The sequence below is a fragment of the Plectropomus leopardus genome, chromosome 13 (assembly GCF_026936395.1).
Source record: "Plectropomus leopardus strain MGB_pleo_1.0 chromosome 13, ASM2693639v1, whole genome shotgun sequence".
NCBI lineage: Eukaryota > Metazoa > Chordata > Actinopteri > Perciformes > Serranidae > Plectropomus > Plectropomus leopardus.
Window position 1 is genome coordinate 21,529,616 of NC_142188.1, and position 19,035 is coordinate 21,548,650.

Below are 19,035 nucleotides of genomic sequence, written 5' to 3' on the forward strand. Positions count from 1 at the left end.
GAGTTTTTCTTGAAGGGGTTATGCAATGCACAAAGCTTTTCTCCCAAAAAGTTTCCACAGACACCAGTGAAGTCTTCCTTCAGATGGAACTGACGGGAGATTTTCAAAATATATCTGATGTTCCATAAAATTTTAGAGCTGCGGCAGGAAGCAGAGCAGTATAGGTCATAATGCAAATAGACTCATCCTGCATATCTATTGTCTTATCTGAAGAGCATATGCACTTTATCTTTGTCAGCCGACTCCTTATCATAGCCTTAGAGGAAGGATCTCATTAGCGCAAGTCACATTCTCTTTGCCTGTGAGCTGGAGCCGATCATTATCTTTGTTGTGGTGGTGATGGTGCTGGTGGTGCTGGTGGTGATGATGATGAAGATGATGAACAACTGATTGATTTATGCCAGCGGGTACAATCTTTGTTCGCAGAATTAAATATGCTCTTTCAAATGAAATTTATTTTCTGCCTCTAGGATCCATCATAATGCTTAAATCAATATTTAATATCCTTGGATCAATGTTTCGTGAGGTTTTGTTTTGCATTGGTTTGGTCACTATTCCTGAGGAATAACATACAATAGTGAAAGATTAAGAAAAAGACTGATATTATAAATGTATTGTATCTGTGTCAGTCAGGAGTTTTTTCCCCTTTCTTTCTTGATGTCATGTGTCCAACACTTTACCTGTCTTAGAGGAAGGGTTAAATTGAGTTTCTGGTTTGTTGTAAGCTGCAAACATTAGAATTCACGGCTAGTTATCTCACTTTAGCAACCTAAACATATTTCTAAAGGGTATGTAATAAGCTGACATAAGCTTTGGTTTTTTTGTTTTTGTTTTTTTAACTTCTGAGACAAGCTGATGTCAGCTCGTGATGGATTTCTTTATACGTTCAGGCATGCTGAACATATAACTTGCTACTGCTAAACTTTTTTTTTTTTTTCCCAAGCATCAATGTGATAGATACCAGCCAATCACAGCGCAGGGCGGAACTTGGTGAATCATGCTTGGGAAAAAAAAGTTCTTCATTACAAAGCAGTTGTTTACATTACATACCTTAACACTGAGACATGTAGCTAAATGCTAATGTCAGGGAAACATGTCATCTGGGTTGCAGATATTATCATTAATTTCTCCCGATTCCTGCTGGAACATGTCTGGTGAAAATTGGGTTTGGAAGCTTTTATTGGTTGTTTTTCGAGGTACAAAGTTTCATTATACTTACAGTCATTTCCTGGCTACAATGCAGTGCAGTGCTGGCTTAACAACCAAACCTGGATTTTAATCATGGACGGCTGCAGGCTACAAGCATCAAAGAACTAACGAAGCCTGTGACTGGACATGTGGTGAATAAAATGTTGCCTATCGTCACGATTGACTCTTTCAGACAGATCATTGGAAAAATAGTGGTCATAGGCAACAAAAGACCCCAGCGGAAAATAAGTTGCATGATATCTAGCCTTAGCTGCTATCAGAGATTACCCTGACATTCACACTGAGAGGCACATGCTAAGTCTGAATTTTGAGGAGAAAGGACGCAATTACCAATTTTGTCATGTGTGACTGAAAAGTAATAAAGTAAATAGTGTAACAAATAGATTTTGGCAGGGAGAAATAAGTAAAGTAATAATATAACTTTTGGAGGTGTAACAAGTTATGAGTAATTAATTACATTTTTTGAGTAACAAGCCTAACACTGATTAGAGCAAATTGGACTTTTTTCGCGGGGGGGGGGGGGCTTAAAGAGACAGGTGCTAAAACAGAGCTTCTCGGACAGAGGGTGAATAGAGGTGTTCCAGCGCAGACACTCTGAGGAAAATAAAGTATTTCTTGAGCATTAAAGCATGTTATCAACCCTGAAAATAGGCCAATTTTAATGATGTTACTGGTTAGAAAAGCTGATAAAATCTGCTCGCAACAGCCGTCATTTTCGATGACAAATCCACGGTCAGTGGCCACAGATGAGAAGCTTGCTTTTGACATCTGTGTGAAATCAAAGACCCACTGTTTCATATTACCGCAGCGGTAAATCTTGCACAGCTATTATTGTAAACTCCATTGGGTGCTGTTCTAGCTTGACAGGCATAGCAACAGCAACAAAGAGGACCAGGGCTTAGTGAACCGTCAGTTACAATATACTGCTTAAATATATACAGGCTAAACTCCTGTCTGCATACATTAACTGCAGTTAATATAAAGGTATTATGTGATGCTGCTTAGCATGAGAGTGCTGGTGAGGAAAGGATGGGGGCGAGCGGATGATCAGTAAAATGCCCACAAGTTCGAATGAAATTTAAGCCCTTTCTTCCTGTGGTTTTTATTGTCGAGGACAAGGTCACAATTTATTATTTATCTTGGGAAGGAAGTGTATTCTTGCAGTTGTTGCCTTCATAATTGAGTCATCACTGCCTGAAAACATAAAGGCAAGGCCATTTTCTATCCGTGGTTTAATGGGATGCTCATGCTCTCCTCCGTCTTTAAAATAAGCAGCGCAGAGCACGGACATGCTGTCAACATTGCACTGAGTCATCATAATTATAGCAAGGTCCCCCCTGTTCACAAGTGAATCCTCATGTGACTGCAGTCATCTTTGCCTCAGTCAGCTGCACAATATGTATAAAAGCACAGCGTAGCATACAAATCAGTGGATGGCACACTGACTTTTTCACTCGTGTGATCTGCAGTGGGGTGTTGTTTTATGAAAACAAGGTTCCTGGATTATTGATTTTAGGCACAGATACAGTGTCTGTGTTTTCCACAGTTGTTGAGCTTGAACAGCAGGGGAAATATGACTAAACTCAGCATTTGATTTGAGTTCCAGGCAAAATGGTGATAATACCGAGCAAAACGTTTCAGATTGGGAACACAATTAGTTTCATTATAATACCAGCGAATTAACTTGACACAGGGGCAAACCTTGGGATCAAATTATTTTAAAGTGAGTGCAAATTTGTTGAAAAGTGTAAACTCTTGACAGTTTTCCCAGCATTGTTTCATTTGAATTTCTTGATTGCCAACCAGTGCTCTGGCTCTCTATTCGGGGAAGCAGCTCTATGATCCTCTGGCCACTTGGTAGTTTTAATTTCTATTTCACTCTTCGTTTTCCAGGATATAGTGACCCTCCAAGTCCACAGAAATCTGTGGGTGTTTTTTTTTTTTGTTTTGTTTTTTTTCCTGTCGATTAATACTATGGAGACCAAAAGCTCCATATGGTGCTGTATAGAAAAACTGGCTGACTGAGGAACATCTGCAAGAACAATAAGACATTATCTTAGAAGCTTCATCAAACAAAAAATCAGTCTCTGTAATATCCGTCATTCTCTACAGACCAAATCAGTGTGAAGCAAGGCCAACATCAACAATAACTTCCAAGTAGACAACTGGCAATAGATTTGAATTGCAGAGATATATAAAATTGAAAAACTTGTTTATCTCTGTAGTCATTTTCAGCTGTAACTGTAATGTATAAAAAAAAAATTAGTTAAACACAGTGATCTATCAGTCTGATGTTTTTGCTTAGCTTATTTTAGGTACTGTTGCACTGCCATCATCCTCAAAGCTGCTCAAAGCTGAGCAATGTACTGCTGTGGTGGTGGGGCAAAACCTATTTTATCCACCCTAAAGACCCACCAAAAAAGAATTATCGTGTGTACGCTATATTTGGAATATTTTTACCACTTTGCCTTAGACACTAACTGATTAAGGCAGCAGCAACTCCTGTGTTCTTTAAAGTAAAACGAAAATGTAAAAAGAAATTGGATTCAATATATCGATATTATTCGAGGGTGTAGGAGTAAGGTTAACCCTCTAGAGCAGTTATTCCCAATTGACGCAGTCCAAAAGTGGGTTGTGGGTCCATTCTGAACGGACTGCAAGTGACTTGTGAACGTGCCAAATTTGTGATTTGTCAATTTTAATTTTGAAGCACAATGAGAGCTTTTATTTTGAAGTGCTTTTGCAGTTTATTCTTTCAGAACATCACAGATCTTTGTGTTTTAAGGCAACATGTTGTTTGTAAAATCAAATTAAATATGTGGTAATTTTTATAATACATGGACCTTGAAAAAGTGACCAAGGAGAAATCTGGACCCCGTGGCTCGACCAGTTGGGAACCACTGTTCTAGGACATTTTGTGTGTGTGTGTGTGTGTGTGTGTGTGTGTGTCTGTGTGTGTGTGTGTGTCTGTCTGTTTCTCTCATCCCTGCTTTAAGTTGTTTTCACCCACAAATCCAGACTGTTCAGGTGTGCTCCTCCACTCTAGTGTAAGGGAGCATGGCCAAATGGGAAAGAAATCGTTAGGGGAGGGGATTTTGATTTTGTTTGGTGAAGAGAGGAAACAGAGTGAGGTTGGACCTGGGCAACTTGCAGCGGAGAAAAAACACATTTGACTCTTTTTTTGCAATTTTTTATAGTGGTTGCTCAACCAAATGAGGGCAGCGGAGAAACCAGTGTGCATGGAGGACCATAAAGATTGAGCGAGCCATCAAGCAAAGGCCGGATTATTTCTTTTCTCTATTCAACAGCCGGTGAGTTTGAATCCTTTTTGGATTTTTGTGGTTTTTGCAATTGCTTTTTATTCTGGATTGTAGTATTGCATTTTGAAGGGAGGATATTGGACATTTGTTTCTGGTTGGACTACTGTGTCTAATTAAGGGGGACTGTTTTGAGTTGGTAGGTCTGTACGTGCGTCTGCTCAACTTTTGAGCGGGACTTTGGGGCTTTCCACCTGGAACTTATTGTAAACAATCATTGTGATTTTGATCTATGGTAATAGATTTAAAAATGCTATCATTATCAGGAAAACTGGATAATGTTATGTCTGTTTCTCTAAGCTGGACCATCATGCTTTAAATCTGGTGGGATATTTGCAGGACTGACTTAGCAAGAGCATCAAAAGGAATGACATGTTTTGCATATGTATATATATATATATATATATATATATATATATATATATGTATTGATATATGAATTCAACAGTACTTCCCAAAATACTGTCAAAAAGGAGTGATCCGCTGTACTGCTGCTCCGGCTGGTTAAATGATTAGTTGGGCATCACAGTTTTCATGTTTGACTAAAGCAGGGGAAGGCAACCTGTGGCGCTGGACCCGCCTTTGTTCTTTAGCCTCTCACCAGTGGCTGCTGTTTCTTTGACAAAAAATTCTATGGAAGTGAATAACAGTCATTTTTTAAGGATTTTATTTCAATTTTATCATTGTTTTAGGCCTAAAAGTACTCTTACATTCTCCAGTTGCAAAATTATGTAGCCTGTACACAGAATAAGAAAATGCATTAGCATTTCATCAACTAAAATATGCATCATATTTCTGTGGCTGTGGTGCCTTTTCCACTAAATTCTGCCAAATTTAAAAAGTGGTGGCTCGTCCTGAATCACAAAAACTAGGCTAGCTTCAGATTCCAAAAATGGAGAATTTAATAGTGCATGGACAGATCTATTTATTTTTACAACCAATGCTGCAAATAAACAGTGGTAAAACATATTAATGTGTGCTCATATAGACCCAGTAATAACATTGATAGGCTAATTTTGACTTAATGGGTTGTGTTACCTTCAATTTAGGTATCAAATATGTTTTGTGGCGCCAGATGGAGGGGTGGGTGGGGGTGGGGGTGGGGATTTATTGAATTAAAAGAATAGCATGAAAATAATCAGACTTACAATATTGTATGGAACAAAAGAAATGAGAGCTTATGGGCTAAAGCCTCCTAATTTGTAATTTTTTTTTGTCAGTGACATTGGCATCTTTTTTTATGCATGTCAGCAGGGAGCAGATTCATAATTTCGGTGCAGGAAAGTTGTAGCAACAACACTGGCACAAAGTAAAGCAGCAAAGCTAAACATATGGCAGATAGTCGCTTAAAAAAAGAAAAGCCTGGAACCAGAGATGCTTTATTTTTTTGTTGTAGATTTTCTGCTCTCAATGTCGGCTTCTTCTACACCTGCAGTGGCTTTGTGGATGCCGGTTACATTAGCCTCAGGCTAGAAGCTGTTTCATTGTAGACAGCTCATCAAGATGAGTGACAAGTGTGGGAGCGGGAACTTGACCAGCTGAGGAGGAGGAGGGCAGGACTAACAATACATCTTCTACCTCAAAGTGAAAACTTGCATATTGTAGCTAGAACTTGGAAACCACTGTCACAGAAAGAAAAAATCTCTCTTCCTGCCTGGTGCAGCTCCAAAACAGGTGACAGACCACAGCCAGGAGTTGTTCTTGAAGTTTCTCAACTATCTCTGTGTCTGAAAATGCATTGCTCGAGCTAGGGCTACTGCTGTCTGTTTTTTTTTAGTCATCGAGTATTCTTTTGATTACTCTGGCAAATAATTGAGTTACAGGATAGGAACTATGTGTGCTTAGCATTTTTTTTATTACCTTTGCTTTATCTAATGCAATGCAATGCATTATACAAAAGAGAAGATAAGACAAGTCTCTTAAATGAACAACTAATTGGTTTCCTTTTTTTGAAAAATCTACATTTTTATTGCTTAAATTGCTATAATTACCGGCCTTATTGTGCTCCAAACAGTTGACAAATCATTTTATGCATCTGAAGCTGAAGAAAAATAAACCAGTTCTAACGTACATTATATTTAAAGTACTATGTTAAAGGGGTGCCTACACCTGCTAATACCCACTGCTAACAAACTGAAATGAATATACCTGTTGTATTGGATTTTTATTACATTTTAGGACCCAATAAAATGTATCGGGCGATCTGAGAATGAGACTTAAAAACCAACTTTCAGAACGACTTTTGACAGAGTGCCTACATTTATTTTACATAGTGGAGCTTTTATTGTCCAACTTTACGCACGCTGGCTGCCTCTCTTTTCTGTTTCTCTTGTGTTTCAGTTTTCTCTCACCCAGCAACATTTTCTGCTTTCTTGATCAGCAGAAGGTTTTATGAAGTTGCCAAAAACACACACAAAGTGAGGAGAAGAGTGAGGGAAGATCGAAGGCATCGTTATCTTACAAAATTAAAATAAGAAATGCAAAAATGGATTGGCATATGTACTTTAGCGGCTCTTAATACAACTGAGCCATTTACCTGTGTGGGAAAAAGTCCTGTATGTGTGACAGAAGGAGAGGGAGAGAGAAATACTGCACAGCTCCAATATTTGGAAATCAACATGTGTCTGTAGATGGGAAAACCTACCCTCACTATTATCTGTCTTTCTCCATTATTTTGAAAATCTCGCCTCACTACAGAAGCAAGTGGGCTGTGCAACAGAAATAACCATCAGTACAAACACAGTGCACTGTAGAGTTAGTGCTGTATAGATGGATTAAATGAAGCCTCAGGGTTTTTTTGTAATCGAGTTATTCGAGTTACTCCTCTACAGATCTCAGCATTTATATCAGTCAGTGACTGTTATTAATGGCTCAGGTTAATGTACCATTTCGGTCTTAATCTGTGTGGAGATTCCTTGAATTGATTGACTGAGCGTTCAGATGGAATAGAAAGCTACAAATCAGAGGAAATCTGTGACTGACTGTACAGCCGGTGATCTCACTCTACTTTTTAAAGCTCATGCCACAAGAGACAAATTATTTGAAGAAAAGGCCAGTTGGTTGTTTTCTATCCTTCATCTTTTTGGAGATCAATAACTTTGCACCAAATTCTGTAAGACTTGCCATTGATCCATCACCACCTCCTCCTCTTGTACTCCCGAGCTGGTCGCGCTTGCTGAGAGTCTGGATGGCACACACACACACACACACACACACACACACACCTTTCTTTGCAGCTCAAGGACATGCTCTGCACCTCCCTGTTCTGCTGTGTGAAAGTCACAGCTACAGTACAAAGACTTCATCGCACATGCAGCCCCGACTTTGCATCCCTATGATTTGTACAGTTTTCAGTTGTCAGGGTCATTTGTTTTACTTCAGTAAAGCACGGTGCAGATATCGTCTTCGACTGAAAGGCTGCCAGGGAATACTGGAAGTCAGATAAGCGTTGTTTTAACACTCTTCACTGAAGCATTTGTGTTTGCACGGTGCCACTGCAACTCATCATCTCTCTGCCTTTTTCTAACATCACTTGATCTGAATGCAACCTTAGCGGCCTCACAGCCTCACCTTTGGACTTGCTTAGATCAACGAGGTCTCTTTGATCTTGACCTATAGAGGTGGATAACTGCAGAGGAGCAACAATAAATTGCCTCCTATGTGCAGCACTAACTTGTTTATATCTGTAGGGCCTGCAGTGCCGTTTGGGGACAAGACAGCAATTTGTCTGTGCATTTGAGTGTGTGTATTTTTGTGTTGCAGGGGTGGGGTATTGGGGTCACTGTGCAATTTAGCGAGACGCCAACTGCAGCGCGCAAAAAAAACGGGGAGAGAAAAAACAAAATGAAAGCGGCAAGTGCCATCTCAGCATTTCCCATTGCTGTGTTTTACATTTTTGCCAAAACAGGAGAGCAGAGGATGTCAACAACGCTGACAACTGTTTGGTTGACAGATTCACAAGAGAAAACTGTAAAAGAAGGGGAGGTAACTCTGCAACTTATCAAGCAGCATAACAGTCCTGTCACATTTACAATATAGTGGAGTCCAGACTGTAATGGAGTGCTGTGTTTGCAAAGAGGACACAGTGGCACTCGCTTATTGCCTCTCATCATAGTGGTGCATTGCCGAGCAATTAAAAAGCCATCAACTGACTCCCAACTAATTACCTACAGTGTCATCTAACCTTGTTGTTGATATTAAATAAAGTACTTGTCTGTAAAATGAGGTGAACGGAGCAAAAGCATATTCTCAATATGCTGTATGGCAGAGACTGGACCAGGACCATATGCTGCTCTTTATTACAACAAAGCCATTACCGTGATACAAATTAATGTCGGAGCGAAGGGAGAGGAAAGGAGCACGTTTACCCACAGTACATATTAAAGGGAATATTTCAGTCTGCATCGCTCGGCAGTAATGGAGGCTAATGTCGGAAGGAAATGCAGTGGGGTCAGTGATGCATAGCGCAGGTCAGACAGTGCATGAATGAGATGTGATGGAACCAGACTTACTCAGTTCATCCCTATTATATATATTATTACAGTAATCTTATTTCTCCATCATGTAGCCATTAGCATGGCCAATTATTATTTCATCAGCAGCAATAAAATAGTGCAATTAGAGTAAGTTGTTTTTGTAATCGCCCTTCTTAATATTATATAGAAGTTATTATCTAATCTTACAATATATATACATATATATATATATATAGCAGGCTCATCTCCAGAGTCACTACAGTCATAATTAGTCGTTTCTCTCCAAGTTGATTGAAATAGCTTAAATGAGAAAAGTCAGAAAAATGTCTCTGGGGTGGAAATGTTTTCAATAATTGGATTTGATCAGGGATGACAAAAACAAACAAGACACTAAAACTGTTATCACTTGAGTTAAATTATTGTGATTTTTTTTCATGCAGTCATGGTTGAGGTGAAACAGAACTGATGAATGAATTTTCTCACTCCCAACTCGTCAGACACCACCACTTTGTCAGTGATGTCGGCGTCAGGCACAGACTCACAGAGGCGACTTTTGCCTATGATACATTTTTTGTCATATGGATTACTGTAATTCTATTATCTTGATTTGTTCTGCACACATGACATTTATTGCACAACTGTCCATCCTTGAAGAGGGATCCCTCCTTAATTGCTCCTCTTGAGGATTCTGCCATTTATTTTTTTTTTCAAGTTAAAGAGTTTTTGGGGAGTTTTTTCTTATCTGTTATGAAGGTCCAAGAACAGGGATGCTGTGCGCTGTAAAGCCCTCTGAGGATAATTGTTTGTGTGTTTTGTTTGGGTTTTATAGATAAAATTGAAATTGAATTGGAATTATTATTTGTACAACTCTTTGAGGTATGCTTTGTGATTGGGCTACAATGAACTCTGACCTAATCTTACTAATCTGTAAAGTGCTTTGAGTTACCTTTGTGTATGAAATGTGCTATATAAAAAATCTGACTATCGATGCAGCATGACGCACTTTGGCACGATAGTTTTAAAAGCTGCAGGTAACGACCCAGCTAATCAGATATTGTCGTTTTATCATTGGATGTCAGACACAGACACACTGAGGCACCTTTCATAGTGGTATGATATGCACCAGGCAGCAGCAGTTTGTAACGCCACCGGCAATACTGTAATATAAAGAGCCAGAATGTCTGTATGGGAGGGGAGGGCGGCAGTGGACTTGGTTGAGTCAAGCAAACTTTGGATTTTGACTCGGGAGCCTGCATTTTGGTCTCCATGTGAATTTTTAACCAAACCATGATGTTTAAAAAAAAAAACAAACCTTTTGTTGCTTCAACTTCACAAAATAGTCTAAAAAACAAGTGTTGTGAATAAGAAGCATATACCAATCAGAAACTGTACATTTCCTGTAAAAACCTGTATTTTGAAAAGATACAATGCATGTAACAAGCACATATTGAGACGCTGTCCCAAGACATCCAAAACAGATGCAGAAGGGTACCATTGTGCATCATATTAAGATTTGTAGGTCACTGAAATCCCTGGTATTTGACGAGTTGGGTTGAGAACCTGTTGTACAATGTTAAAGTAACTTCTTTCAAGAACTAACAGAAGTATAGAATTTTAACAGGAGGAGCAGTGGGCGGGTTATACATTTATTCAAATGAGCAGTGTATTTTTTATTTGTAAGAGCAACAGATTTTTACAACAAACTTCAGTGTGCTTTGGATTTCCAGCAAATGTCAGAGCTGGTTTAACTGTTTTTTAGAGAAGGACAGAGCTGCTGGCCTCAAAATTAATTTACTATGAGTGGGACTTCAAAGATCACTGGCTGCACAGCCCACTGTTGCTGTACATGCCACCACATCACAGGTTTCTCTGTCATTGCTAAAGCCAATTTCTATGTAAAATTGCAAAACTGTTGCCAGCTGTGAGACAACTTTTTTTGGCTTTAATAAAATTCTGGTGTTGTGCATAGACTCATAAAAACTCTCTGCATACAGGAGGTAAAAAATCAGTGCTTTTGAACAGAAGCAAAAGCACTCTCTGTCCTAAACCAGCCGCTGAGGTGACTTAAGTTTATGCTTTTGGTGCTTGCACTGCATTCATTTTGTAAAACATTATCTGGGATTTGAAGTTGTATAAGTTTGTTATCATTCGGGACACTGGGAGGAAGGATCACAGAAATACCTAGATATATAAAAACGGCAGTATTGTAGTTCTTTACCCAGTTTCATGGTGTTCTTTTAGGATTTTTTCCTCCCTCTGATGAGACCCTATTATTCCTCTTTATGTCACCACCTTTCAAAGCCCCAGTGCTCTTATCAGAGGCAGAGTGCTGATGGAGCAGTCGGGCTCCATGCTGCTGTTGGGCAGCAGAATTAGTTTGGTTCCACTGAATAATGAAGTAGACTGTGTACCCAGTGTTCTAATTAAAACCCATGGTCATTCATCTATCTAATTGATACAATGCCTTGCAGTATCATTTTGTCCCAAATGTACCATTCCAGTCTGTGTTCTCCGCTCTATGAGCCTCTGCTGAGCAGAACGGCTCTGTGCCAAATATACATGGGACGAGACAACAGCGACTTTTCATCACACTCTCTCTTATACCCACTCTGAAAGATAATGTGCACTTGCACACTCAAAAACAAAGACGCACAAATCACACATTGTGCCACCGCCATAGTTATTAGACACATAAAGATGTCACAATGTAAAATTGACTGTTCACTAAAATCCTTCCCCAAATAATCATAGTTTAGCAACCACACAGCTGGCTGTCTAGTTTTGAAATTCAGTACATGCCAAAGTGGTATTCACTGGCATAAGAAATGGCAATATTTTGTTTCTCAAGAGTTTGAAGAGCAAAGTCTTTTCCTTTTTTTTTCAAGTTAGGCTGTTGGTATCTGCTCTTACATAAAATGAAAATGTTACCATGCCTGGCTAACTAGCTCACTACCTGCGGTGACCAAATTTTCAAACAGGGACTCTTAACTGTACCATGTTCATGCATGTGCCTGCCCTAATGCATCCACCATGATCATTTTGTTGAGGATGGAGGCCAATTATATCAGCACTTAATTTAGCATACCTACAAAGTGCACTTTCAACACCATGGACACCACGACTGCAACACTTTCTTTGCTCTTTAGAAATGACCGACTTCTCTTTGACATAACGGCTAAGCGTTGGCACACTGTTCTACCAGAAAGACCCACACGGGTTATAACCTATGACGCTTCTCTATGATGAATCAAAGGCCAGCAACAACCTTGACAACAATGCATTGATAAATCGATACACACAAATACAAATTAGTGTTGAATTTAGATATGTTGTGCATTTTATTGGGTGTGGTGGCAATGATTGGGACATAATATGATAAACTTCTAAGTATGCGAGGAAATAAAATATATAATTTTCTAATTATTATTTTATCTGTGGTGAAAACCAGGACAATTTGGTAGTGAATGCTGAAAACCTGTAAATTTGAATGTTTTCCACATATTTGTAGGAGCTCGAGACACTGATCTTGATACTGGGAAAATCCCAGAAAAACTGTTTGGTCACAGTATCACAAAGCCTTGACCTAGCATTAGCCAACTAGCATACATTGGTAAGTTACCATAGAAAAAAATAAAATACTTATGCAGGACTTAATTCAGTACGCTCTCAAAGACTTTGGTCTCATTAGTGTTTAAAAAGTTTTAAAAAAGCTTAAGTGTAACTTATGTTTATTTTCATATAGTAAGCATCCAAACCATGCAATTATGTTACAAGGCATCAACTTTTAATTAAACTTCTGTTAATAGTACTGCACTAACAAAGTGCAGTACATCGTTGATCTTTTATTTCTACTATTTCAGAGTTTACTTTTTTAAGTCAACTAACTACAGCTGATAGAATCTGCCAGCCAGAGTTGTCATTTCAGTTGACAAAGTTGGTGGTCTTTGGCTCGAGATGAGAGCTGTGCTTTTGTTTACTTTTGTATGAAATCAAAGTCCCATTGTTCTAAAAGAAAACCCTACAAATTTTATTGCAAATGTATCATTGTAAACTCTGGAGGGCATAGCAACAGAAACTAGGGGGGTTAGCCAATGGTTTGTTGGTGACCTGCATCAATTATACTTTTTTTCCCTAATAATATACACATGCAAGTCATCTCATGCCATTATGATCACAAACAAGGTGCCTTAGGGGCATAAGAAAGCTTGTATTAGGATTATGTGTTAATTAATAGAAAGGCAGACTTTGTTTTTTGTCTTTTTCATGTACAACAAATAGGTCTTTTGTATATGGTATACTACATGTTGTATGTATTGTTCATGCTGACAAAATACAGAAACTAACATCACCTACTGCTGTTCAGTCCTGCTCTCACAGCCCCAGAAAAATGAGAATAGTGACACATTTCCAGCACCGTGGTGACAAGCCTGACGCTTCCCTCGAGGAAGCGGATCTAAAAATAGCCAAAAATATATTAAAGATACCAGGGAGGTATTATGTGGAAATATTCCATGAATGCAATCATGTACACTGTACAGTATAATGTACATAAAGTATGTATAGATTTAGCATGTGTCAGTGCAGTCTGATTCTGGGCATCTGAATAACTCCCTGAATAACTCTGTGGAACCACGCTGAGTCCACTTTTATTAATTATACATATTACATGTGGATTATGTGAGTTTCATAACATATAATTTCATGATAAGGAGATGGTAGGTCGTAGGAATGAGTTGACACCTCAAGTGACATTTTGTGTCTATACTGTAATCAAGGATTCGGGATTATTCAGCTGCCTTTCAAAGTTTGCTTTGCTCATTCTCAGTCTTTTTTGTCCAAGATTGCATTTCTCTGCTTAGAGTAAATGGAAAGGAAATGTATCAGCGACATTTTAAATGTATCCTCTCTTGCACCAGTAAGCACAGCAACAGAGAGTGTTCAAATAATGAACCCCATGCCGTAGATATCTTGAGTCAAATATGAAGGCACATCGAAGCTGATGCTTAAATTAGATCTAATATATTTTTCTTGGGATAATATGTGATAATGTGGTAATGATGTATAATCATGTCACAGTAAGATGTATCTTCTTAAATACTAGTTCATCTGAGAAAATTACATTGTCATTCCTACGAAACAGTTGGTTATAGGTCAAAGCAAATGAACAAGAAATGCCAGAAATAAGAGAGAGACTTCAAGCATCACTGGCACTGACTGTCATAGTGAGGCCAACATTGTGGATAATTGGGTTTATTTACAGTACATAAAACCCTGGGTTTGTGCTCTTTCTACTCCACTAAAATAAAGCTCCATTTGGATTAAGGTCCCCTTCTTGTTCATTGGAGGCAACAATAATGAATGACTGTTATGTATGCCACACTTTATGCAAAATAATAAAGCAAAACAGAAGTACAAGCAGTGGCAGCTGTTAGCCATTAAGTACCTATTTATGGCAAACCTTAGAGCTCCAGGAGGACTTACTTGCATCTATTTTTTCACCAGACTGAAATCTTTTTTCAGTTATAATGAAGGGCCTGCTGTATATGAGCTCCAACAGATAAATTAGCACACAACTTGGTTAACCCGGTTGCATTATGTCTCAGTTCACAGTATCCACGGCACTTGTTCCACATTTAAAGTAATATAATGAGATGCAAGAAGTGTAATAATGCCATTACCTGTCTGAGACTGTGCTGCCTTTTATGGCTTCAAAATTGCACAGGAAACCATTGCAGCAGGCTGAAATGCCATAACAGGGACTTAAATATTGTCCCCGAGGGACTCCATGTGTCTATCTCCTAAGCAATGGAGCAATAAGAGCTGCAGCTCCTCCACTGTTACATTAGTGGGAGTAAACTTTTGAAATTTTCACTTTAGCTGGTGTACATGCATATTCAAGGCAGCAGCAAAGCTTGATCTAGTGCTCAACAAAGTGATCGACGCTTTAAAATATTCATTCAAATATGAGAAGAAGACAGGAAGCAAAATGGAAATGAAATATTCTTAGTGTATGGGGTAAAAACTAAAACTGTGTGTTATGTGATGGCATTCCTTATCAATGTATCCTCATACAACAGTTTGTATAATATCAAACAAATTGACACTCCACGAATGGCATTGTCACAATGTGTAGTTAACATAAAGTTACATAGGTTTAGGAAAAGAGACATGACAACATACTTTAATTTAACTGTAAAGCTGCTCCCCTAGGGGAAAGTCCTGTATTTATTTTTTTTAACCTGCCTGCTTCTGCAGGATTTCTTAATACTACTTTATACTACTATACTATTACCTCATAGTTGTACATATGAACAGTACGTGACAACCCACCTTCCATAATGCGTGGCATAATTAAAGTTTCAAAATTCAGTAGCAACACACAACAACTGGAAAACCCTTTGAATCACATGTAGCATTTCATTAACAATGGTAGTGTTATTTTAAATTCAACAAGTTATTCGTTGGCGGTCTATGTAAGCATCATATAATCCTATTTAAATGCAAGACACTAAAGAATTATACGTACATGTAAAGTGCTGCATAACTGTGTTCAATACTGCATCTCAGTCAGTTTCAATCAATAAATTTGCTCTGTGTGAATAGTGATAAAATGATAACAATAATAACAATCCTAGTTTGCATATTTAAACAGTTGTATGTAACTCTGGAGAGAGAAAATTGCTTGCTGAGTCTCATTCCAAAGTCCTTCAATGCTGACACTTTGGGTTGGTGGTTTAGATACCAAAAGCATCATTATTTTGCAACCTGTTAATTAGACTCAACCATGCATAATCTACAAGCATACCTTTAAGATAAAGTTGTGCATAAGTGTCTCAAAAAAGTTGGCATAAAGTTTGCCTCATTGGTTTACCATGTAGTTATAGTTCTAAAGAACTTGTTTGAATGTTTTGAAAGTTTTCTGTTTTGGATTTAAGTGTGACTGCTCTTTGATTCATCATTTAGGGTAGCACAACTTACAGCTCATTTTTTGGTGGTCAATAAGGCATATTTTGTGAGCATCAGCCAGAGCCTTTTATTTATAATGATTTGCTCAGTCATGCTTGTGTGGAATGGGGCAGCTGCTGGTTGGATAGATTTAAAAAATCAGTTTAAAATTAAGAGATCCTCTTGCAAATATTGACACATGTGAATAAGAACATTCAGCATATTGAAAGTAACATCTGTCAGTCATTTCAGGCTTTCAGGCACTGCCAGCGTGTTGCCTACAGATATGTTTAATGCCACTTTACAAATCTGCTCAATTACCCATGATGCACATCTCATCCCTTTCATCTTTTAAATGTCACTGTATTATAAGCAATGCTCATGATGATGTGTACTCATAAATCACTTGTAGCCAGAGGTGGCCCAAAAGCTAACATGCTGTTTTGGGGTGAGGTAGAAACTCATCCATAATTTCCCAGGATGCAGGGTGAGGGGTGTGGGCAAGGGAGGTTGCTCCTGCTAAAATGCCCCCGCGCTACAGGGGGCACATGTTTACTGACAGCCCCACAGAGGCTGCGAACAATCACCTGCTACCACACGTTCCTTTAGGGGCCATGCTGTTACATTAATGCATGGGGCTTCATCTCATTATTCATAGCTGCTTGACTCCGGGGGAAAACGGTTGAGAAGGAGCCACTACAGTAGCAAATGGGTACTGGGTCATCTTTAGCATTCCAGGTGGTATCAAGCCAAAGGGAACATGGTCCACAGAGAGAACAGCGCAGTGTTGTGTCATGCAAAATGGAAAGCATGTTTAAATTTAGCCAAAAATGTCCTGATTATAATATAATGAATATGCTCAGGTTTTAATGTGCTTGTCTTGTCTGTTTGCCTTTCTTTTGACTGAGAGAAGTGAAAATAGTTATCCACGTCAGGAATTAAAATGTCAAAATGTTTCATGAATTAAAACCCATGAATCAATAAATGAATGCAATTCAGGACCTCAGAGATGTTCAAGGATACTTATTTGAAAGGCAGAGCAGGTCAATAGTCAGGCTGTCTCAGGTAGTTTTGAAATGCAAATAAAATTATTGATAAATGGGATAAGCATGTCAATACATACTAAAAAAGGATACTTTAATAATTATACATACTCTCTGTCCTTCTGCCTTCAGAAGCACAAGTGATGGCTAATCAACAGTGTTTGCAGAAAAGCATGACTAAGTAACATGTTACAACAGTATTGTTACTTTTTTCAGTAACAACTATCGTGAGGGGTTTCTAATTTGAATTTTAGTTTGTGATACTACTGATCGACATTTTGGAAATTGTCTTGTTCACTGTCTTACCAAGATTTAGATTCAGGGTTGACATCATTTTCTTCTTTGTGTGATCTATGGATGGACTGTTTTGGGAAATATTAGCTTGCCACTTCTGGTAACTCCATAAAAAATATAGTTAATAACCATGTGATCTCAGCTGCCTTGCAAAAGTTAGCTCCTAGTTACAGTGGCTGACAAGGGCAAACGTGCTACAACGGCCTAGAACAGAGACGTGCTGCAGCTTCACTAATGCCAATTCCAAAACACATATGAAAAAACAAAACAAATACAACAATGTAAAAGTGCCACAAATGAATTATGGGTCTTGCAGATAGCAAAGACATACATTAACAGCAACAGCAACAGCAAACAATGCAGTGTCAAAGTCAAAAACACACAAACAAATAAAAACAAATGCAACAAATAAAGAGACGCTGCAGTCAACACAATGGAAGCTCTTCAAGCCTCTAGGGTAGGTGCTAAGGGAAACAGCTTGAATTTTGACCCAAGACAGAGCGCTAGCACTGTCTTCATAAATCTGTTGCTCTAATATCATAAAAAACTAAGGTAAAAACAAAAACAATAACAAAGAAAGCCATGTACCTCTTAACTCCACTTGTCTTCTCTCTTAAAAAACAACAGTTTCTCTTCGGTTCTCTGTTGGTTTTTTTGCAGGATTTGTATTTTTGACTTGGCATCAATTTTTTCATTACAGTTGTATTTCTTTCGTATTTTCGTATGTGCTTTTGAATCGGCATCATTTCTGAATTTGCAGCATGTTTCTCCCGATGGAAAAGTTTTGGGCCCCTGTAGCCGTGTCGGAGTTGGAGGATTTGTGTAAAGTTGGAGGGTTTTTGTAAACTTTTGATGGGACTCTCTCTGGGCTGTTTGCAGTCACTGTGGCTGATGTTAAGCTTGCTGTAGTTGGTAGAGTTGGTAAGAAAAAAAAACATCCAGGCAAAATGAATTCTGGAAGACCAAATACTGTATGACCTGCAAAATAACTGTGGGACGGATGAGCTAACCATCACTGACTCAGCAGGGGGCTAGACTTAACATGCAGGAAACAATGGAGGGAGCTGGCCTTGTGTCCCACTGGAGACAAAGAGGATTTCAGAAAGTAAATACTTTCAAAATGAAAGATGGCTGCATGTCAAACCATAGTATATTGTTTCCTGTTGTTTCAAGTGCTACATATATATAGAATATGTGATGTGTGGGTGTGGAGACTTTGGTGTTTTTGAAGGCGTTCTTTTACTTAGGTGTGATGATTAATGATTAAAGATTGAGCTAACATAGCCCATGTACTTTTTCAGTGAGTAATATGTACTTAATAGCTTTCATTATATGCAGTTTGCCCAACAGTGCTAATAATTGTCAAACTGAAACCACACACATTTACAGAGTGCTGTGGTTGAATGATTGAGCGCTGCATCTTCCCTCGTGTGTACTGAAAGAGTTCTTTCTTTGCAACATCAAAGTGGAAACTATGCAAAATAAGCTTAGAGAACGAAAAGAGAAACACGGGCGGAGAGAATCAGGTTGAATATAACGTCCATACCCCCTAACTTCAGCTTCATTGATATTATATGAGTGGAGTGAGGACTTCAAAGGATGGCTGGGTCTGATCGATAGCACAGATTCCAGGGTATTATGTTCACTCTTGCAGCTGGCATCAACAACTTAAAGGAAGAAAGGAACGATCCTTCCTTCCCTGCCCCTCTTACCTACAAAATATCGGACTTTTCACTCCTCACTACTTGCTTT

At 38.6% G+C, this 19,035-nt stretch overlaps 1 long non-coding RNA gene across 2 annotated transcripts in view; it reads left to right on the top strand.

Moving 5' to 3' along the window:
- The window catches only part of LOC148187703 (uncharacterized), a 122,025-nt gene that overhangs the window by 15,833 nt on the left and 87,157 nt on the right, over nt 1-19,035 (top strand). For both annotated transcript variants that reach the window (XR_015778551.1, XR_015778552.1), the window contains exon 3: nt 4,407-4,520. This is a non-coding gene — a long non-coding RNA (uncharacterized LOC148187703). The remainder of the gene's footprint in view (nt 1-4,406; nt 4,521-19,035) is intronic.